The sequence below is a fragment of the Pectinophora gossypiella genome, chromosome 21, assembly GCF_024362695.1.
Source record: "Pectinophora gossypiella chromosome 21, ilPecGoss1.1, whole genome shotgun sequence".
Taxonomy (NCBI): Eukaryota; Metazoa; Arthropoda; class Insecta; order Lepidoptera; family Gelechiidae; genus Pectinophora; species Pectinophora gossypiella.
In genome coordinates, this window is record NC_065424.1 from 10,199,304 (window position 1) to 10,206,702 (window position 7,399).

Consider the following 7,399-nt stretch of genomic DNA (forward strand, 5'->3'; position numbering starts at 1 on the left):
TGTCTCACTTTCGTATTCTTTTTCTTCCTACTTTACTATAGAAATTAAATTACTCAACCGTGGGTGGTTTAAACATAACACTATTTAATTAATTTTAATAAGTAAAAGTTACAGCCACAGGTAAATTAAGTCATTGGAATTATACTAGTTCCTCCATCTAGTGACAAGTAGATGTACTATACAATAATATGTAGTAGCGCCATCTAGTGCTGAGTAGAAAATAAGCTCGTCATGTAGTGTTTCTGCAACCTATGTCGTGTATGTAGTTCACATAAAAGTCAACAGATGGCAGTAAATAACTTATTACAGAATATTGAAAATCATAATTATTTAATTAAAGACAATAAAAATATTATAATTTGAATTAAACGAAGATACAAGAAGAAAAAGCGTGTTGATAGAAATAAAATGAAAGAAAAGTGAATGAAAAAATTACAAAAAGCCATGTTTCCGCCCGGGATCGAACCGGGGGCCTTCTGCGTGTTAGGCAGATGTGATAACCGCTACACCACGGAAACCGATGCCTGCCTGTTTGAAATAATGGTTAAAGTACAGTGATATCATTATTATACATAACTCACTTGCTGTTGGTTGTGTTACAGTTATAATTAATTTAAATAATACATATTACGTTTTTTATACGCATCAAAATGTAATAAAAAAAAAGATGCTTATGATGTTTTTACGATATCAATTATAAGACAGCTGATCGTGTTCTTTTTTCAAATCAAATCAATTTATTTGCGAGAACATAAAAATACAAAAAGGTTCCTATTTTTAACCGACTTCATTTAGTCCAAACGTCGATTCCGGGTATTTGCCTTATCGCTATCGGCACTAAGGTAGATTAATTCTTTCAAGTATAAATCCTCTTAGAGGACGCCGACGGACGCCCTGAGCCGAGGTTCGCGCCCAACTAGGCACCCTCAAGTCTGTTGTCCTAAATTTTGTATCGGGTGAGAGCCTTCAGCGCTCTCCATATTTGTCCGGCTAGGTAATATTCTGTCACAAGTCACGACAAAAAACGAAGCAATCCCATTGTCGGTTTTTATGAATTGCACCAATGAGTTATTAATTCATCGCAAATGCAGTTTTCACTCACCACCTATCACAATGGTCTAACTGATCTGTGGTGATAAAGCTGTGAGGTGTGGTTACTTAGTTCATCTTGCGATGGATGTACCTACAATCAAAAAGTAAAAGTTCAGTCACTGTGCCCAGCGAATTATTTGTAAACAGTGGTGAAGTTATGAACCATTATTGTCATAACTATAAAATTTGTGTTTTTATAGGTGGTTTTGGTCTATTACAGAGACGATAATGTAACCAGCCGGGTCTGTATGACAACCGCGCCGCGCGCTGCGCGAATTATATCGAGTTAGATAGAGACGATAGATAGCATTCGTATCGTTTATTGGTTGAAGCGCTCAATATAATTCGTGCCGCGCGCGGCCCGAGGTCTTAAGTGCAACCAGTGAATTTATTACTTTGCAAGAAACTGATTGGACTTTTGCAGCTTATCGTACGTTTGCCTACCCCAATTGGGATATAGTCGTGAACTTATATGTGTGTATATTATAATAAGACTAAAGTACCCTACAAGTGCAATGAGCACCGCTGACGTGTGTGTGACGTCACCGGCGCACGCGCATCTACCGAGCCGTTAAAGGTGACAGTTGTCGTCAGACAGATCCTTTTGACGGTGCGTAACTATGTGGACCTATCTAGACCCACATAGTAATCTTATAATTATCTCACATAGCCTGCGGCCCAGATTTCCATATACAATAGGTATCTATGGGGTTTGGATTTTAATTGGACTCTGAGCCACATAAGCAGCCTAATACGTCCCACTGCTGGGCACAGGCCGCCCCTCAATGGACCGGAGGGGTATGGAGCATACTCCACCACGCAGCTCCAATGCGGGTTGGTGAATGCTACGGCTAATAACCGTTTGTAGATTCACAAATGGCATTAACCAACAGCCTCGTGGTCTAGTAGTTAGAGTGTTAGGCTCACGATCTGGAGGGCCGGGTTCGATTCCTGATGGGGACATTGTCAATATCACTTTGTTTGTTTGTTTGCTTGAATCACCTGAATGTCCGAAAAAAGTGAGATAATCCGTGCTTCAGAAGGCACGTTAAGCCGCTGGTCCGTTGGCTATTAGCCGTATAAACATCTTCACCAACCCGCAGTGGAGCAGCGTGGCGGAGTATGCTCCAAACCCAAAGGTTGCCCAATAGTGGTACATATAATAGGCTGTTTATGATTTATGATGGCATTAACTACTTGGCCGGACAAATGGGGAGCGCTGAGGGCTCTCACCCGGTACAAAATTTAGTAACGATTATAGTTAAGTACTAGGGGCAATAAGGTCCCTTAACATCCCGTCGAAGGGGCCAGCGCGTAAGTATGTGTACACGCATGTTATCTTGATCGCTGACAGGATGATCGATCGATACACCGGCCACTGTTGCGCACGTTGAATAGGGTTGCCATACATTCAAGATCAATGGGACATTTCCCGGACATTTTCATAGAGATGTCTTTAAGTCTTTAATTAGTGGTGTCTTTGCCGCTATCTGGGTATATAAATTAATTTAACGTACCACCCAAGCCTTTACAAGAGTTACCTATATTAAAAAAATACCGTAATTCGCTATATCACAGATTTTTGATAAGTATTTTAAAATTGTTTTAGGTTTACGCGGTTATTATCACAATTAAAACACATAATGACGGGTTCTTACCGCGTTTAAATCAGGGATATGAGACTCCCGATATTTCGACACTGTTGCAAGTGCCATGATCTCGGGATGACTGATGAGATTGGAGTGGAGTAGATAGATCTATAATTTTCTACGGGCAGACATATCTGCCTACCCTCTTTCTTTGCCGCTTGTTTACGTATTTGATATCGGAATATTCGGAATCATCTGATCTCGCACCAAACTCACTACGACAAACCGCACTCGGAGGTAAGTGACATAACCTGTATTGGGCTGGTTTTCCCCTCGCGGGTTGGAAGGTCACAGGCAGTTGCTTCTGTAAAAAACCGGACCTGTCAAATCTTCAGTTTAGGTAAGCGGACACTGTGAAAAACGGGATAATGATGATAACATAGCATAACGCCTATATTCCTGAAAGGGTAGGCAGAGCTGTCTAGTGCACTCGCCAACTATGTGTAAGCTCCACGGAATAATGCTACGGGGATGATGAGTTAAGGCACTGTACGGTACAATACCTTAACATATTTCTGCGGACTCGGCGACATATTTTCCGTGGTCGCGCATTTACTTGTATCGTGTGATTAGTGTGCAATAAACATCGAAAGTGACAATACGTATGTGTTTCCTTTGAACTTAACTTCCGTGCACTCCCCTATCAAACTGATAGAACTACAACTTAACCACAACTAACTTCAAGACTGTGCGAGCTGTAAACTACGGCCCGTACGGTCACGAGCATTAATATGTATACACTTTGGTACCATGTCACATTAACTTTTTTTGACAAATTGAACTGTAAGTCTCACTAAATGTCTAATATATTAGTGCGACAGAGTCCTAAAGTGTGTACATTATATTGCTCATGACTGTACAGGCGCCTAAGACTTTTTTATTTGTCCCGGAAATCGTTAGACCTTCAGAATGTGTATGGTCACCCTAATGGTAAATAACAAAGCAACAGGTTGACGTTTGGCTACAATGTGGTGGCCAGAATTAAAAAGATTTTTTAATAAAAAATACCTGTGTACAAATTCCGTGCATAATTTAGGACGCAAATAAAACGATTTGAATTCGAGCCTTGCGTGATTTGTGGCAATGATAGGATATGTACCATTTAACCCGTCATCCTATTTATTTTACGTGACATATTTATATTAATGTAAGACAACAGGCCTGAGGATGCCCAGCTGGGCGCGAACCTCGGCTCAGGGCGTCGTCTGAGAGGAAGAATATTTGAAAGAATTAATCGACCCTAGTGGGACCACGCCGGCGGGGTCGGTATCGGGGTTTTCAAATTCAAATTCAAAAATATCTTTATTCAGTAGGTAACATAGTTACACTTTGAATCGTCAATTTTACATAACGAACGTCTCATCCGCCTAAAACTACTGCAGCTTCTCACAACCTGTATAGCCGGGGAAAAGAAGCTGCAAGAAAAACCTCGGCACAGGGCCCTAGACGTTCTTTAAAAAAATAAAAATAAACATAAAACATAAAATATTGGTATACAATTGAGTAATTTAGCTGCCTAATATCAGTTCTCAGACAGTTAATCGCATGCATTCATATCTTCTAAATAATCACTAACTTTATAATAACCTTTTTTGTAAAGTTTTTGTTTAACTACTGTCTTAAAACAGTTGAAAGGCAAATTCTGAATGTCAATGGGAATCTTATTGTAAAAACGTATACATTGCCCCTTAAAAGATTTAGTAATCTTATGTAATCGACTGACTTGTAAAGCAAGTTTATTTTTATTCCTGGTATTAACAATGTGCCGATCGCTATTTTTTGCAAATAATCGTATATGTTTTTTTACATATATTAAGTTTTCAAAGATATATTGTGATGCCAAAGTTAAAATATTAATTTCTTTAAATTTATTTCTAAGTGACATCTTGGGTCCCAATTTGTAAATCGCCCGAATGGCTCGCTTTTGCAGAACAAAAATGCTGTTCATATCTGCAGCATGACCCCACAGCAAGATGCCGTACGACATTAAAGTGTTTTAGTGTTTGGTGTCGCGAGCTGATTGGCCGCCTCTATGGCTAGAGTAATCGGGTCGTCGGGATCGTATATTACGTTCTTCGGACGCCGATACTTTTCAGTATGTATTCGGAAGCTGCAACTAACCAGGGGATTTGGGTGGTGAGGAGCATAATCGAAAAAACGTTTTGAAGCTAACTTGAGCCATTGGGCAATGGTTCAATGTGCAGCCTAGGGTCAATGTGCAGATTTTGATTGCGAAGGAACCACGGAGCTCCCGTGGCTTTCCGCATGAAACGATTTTGTATTACCTGTATAGAAAATCGTTTGTATTCGTATAGAACTACCGAGGGACATAAATAAAGAAAATAGGGGTCCTGTATGTATGTATGAAACGCTGACCGCTTGCGATCATTCGTCATTGTAGACAAATGGTTCCGCATGCAGTTCGATTGGTTAATGGATGCAAATTGATCATAATTGATGCAACGTTGCATTCTGGTTCCTGAGCTGTTTGCAATGCTTCTCTCGGCTGACAGTAAAGGAAAGAATAGGCTAGTTTCTAACTACTCAAATCAGTTACTTTTTACTAAACGTCAAATCATAAAATTCCACACGATAGAAGGAGCACAGAAGTTACTAAAAAATATTACTACAGGGTACAACGTGCAACGCAGTACTTGTCCCAACGCTGAAGTACGTTAGTGAATGTTGGGTTAGGCAGAAGAAGCATGCTGATTTCCAACTAGTCAAATCAGTTACTTTTTACTGTAAACATGAAATTACTTACTATGGAATTTGTATGAAAAAGCACACTGTGACGTCATAGAAAAACGTGACAAAATGTCGGACTTATTATTACGTTTTTCTTGATTAAAATTCTTAAGTAAGTTAAATAGAAAAAAAAATCGTTAGTTTCGGATCTGTCTTTATTTAGTAATACGAATTTCTTAATGTATCTTGAACATAATACACGACTCAATTAGATATCACTGAAAAAAAGATTATCACGTTTTTCACAGGGTCCGCACTAACCAGAAGATTTGATAAGACCGGTTTTTTACAGAAGCGACTGCCTGTCTGACTTTCAAAACCAGCCCAATACAGATTAGGTCAGCTCCCGGCATTTCCCGGGAATGTGGGTTTCCTCACGATGTTTTCCTTCACCGCTGAGCGCAGAGAGATTCATGACCCTAACATGAATTGCAAAATCATTGTCAGTCAGTGCTGGGATTTGAAAACTCAAATACAAATGCAAACTCAAGCACGTACCTAAAACAAATATACTTTGAGTATGTCTTTAAACTGTGACCATTAAAGGCACACTGACACGATAAATATTATAAATAGCATAAAAAAATAAGAATATATACAGATCTTAAATAGTACCTGACTAACCGCTTCGGAATGCAACATTATTTTTTTACAGATAGTTATAGACAGCTAAAATTAACTAAAAAATAACATACATACATACATAAACTCACGCCCGTAATCCCTAATGGGATGGGCAGAGCCACAAGTAATCAAAGATAACTTGCAGCCACTGTTGATACGATGTCGTCTGGATAAAAAATAACTAATAAATAATCAAATACAAAATATTTATTTCGGGATCTAGTCTATATTTTGTTAGTATCAGAAAGCTGAAGAGTATTAGTAACAGATTAACATAAAAAAAGCAACTTGGGACAGGCCCGAGTTACCGATGCCGCGGGCAGCTATGTAACCGCGAGCAAAAGTACAGTCATGAGCAATATAATGTACCTACTTTAGGACTCTGTCGCACTAACATATTTGACATTTAGTGAGACTTACAGTTCAATTTGTCAAAAAAGTTAATGTGATATGGTACCAAAGTGTATACATATTAATGCTCGTGACCGTACCCAGCGGCTCACAGGGGCTCGTATGTACGTCGTAGCCGTAAATATTAACTTAAATAAAAAATGTAGCAAAAAGTGTTATTAATTTAATTTAATACTTATCTACATAATACAGTATCATAATATTAACATATTCAAATTCAACATTCATAATTCATTTATTCATAATGTTAGGTTCTTTACTCATTACGTAAATAAAAAAAACATAAATATAATAAACTATTTTAATAGACATCACTTTAAGGAAATTGTACGTTTAAGATGGTAACACTAGGTAAAATAAAATTCGCACATTTGGTAGTTAAGAATTGGCAAGACTGTTTGGATAAAATATGGCGGTCGTCATTTTAAAAGTGAGGAGACGCATTGTTACAAAATCAAATCAAATCACAAGAGTTTTATTGCAATTACAGATGCTGTTCTTTTGTGAATTTTGAATGGTAAAGTGGTGAATAAATATCATATTAAGTAAACGAGTGGATTTTATTATAATAACATAACAAATACTTTATTCATTGTTTTAAGTAAACGCGGTTATTATCATAATTAAAACACATGATAACGGGTTCTTACCGCGTTTAAAGCAGGCATATGAGACTCCCGATATTATATCGTCACTGGAAAGGCAAAATTACGTAAGCGCCAAAATAGGTATTTTGGGTTTTTTATATATTCGGAATCAGCGTTTCATGCTGCGTCGATCTGTCTGGGTAGCATTGCGATACGAGCACTTTTTTGGCGCTTACGTAAATTTAAAAATAGTTGATTTTTTTCAGTTCCAGTTTCTTAAACGACAAG

The 7,399-nt window shown here is 38.1% G+C and overlaps 1 non-coding gene across 1 annotated transcript; it reads right to left on the reverse strand.

Moving 5' to 3' along the window:
• Positions 1-445: 445 nt before the first annotated feature.
• Positions 446-518, reverse strand: Trnav-aac (transfer RNA valine (anticodon AAC)). Its single transcript has one exon. It is a non-coding gene; the product is annotated as a tRNA-Val (tRNA).
• Between the last annotated feature and the right edge of the window lie 6,881 nt (positions 519-7,399).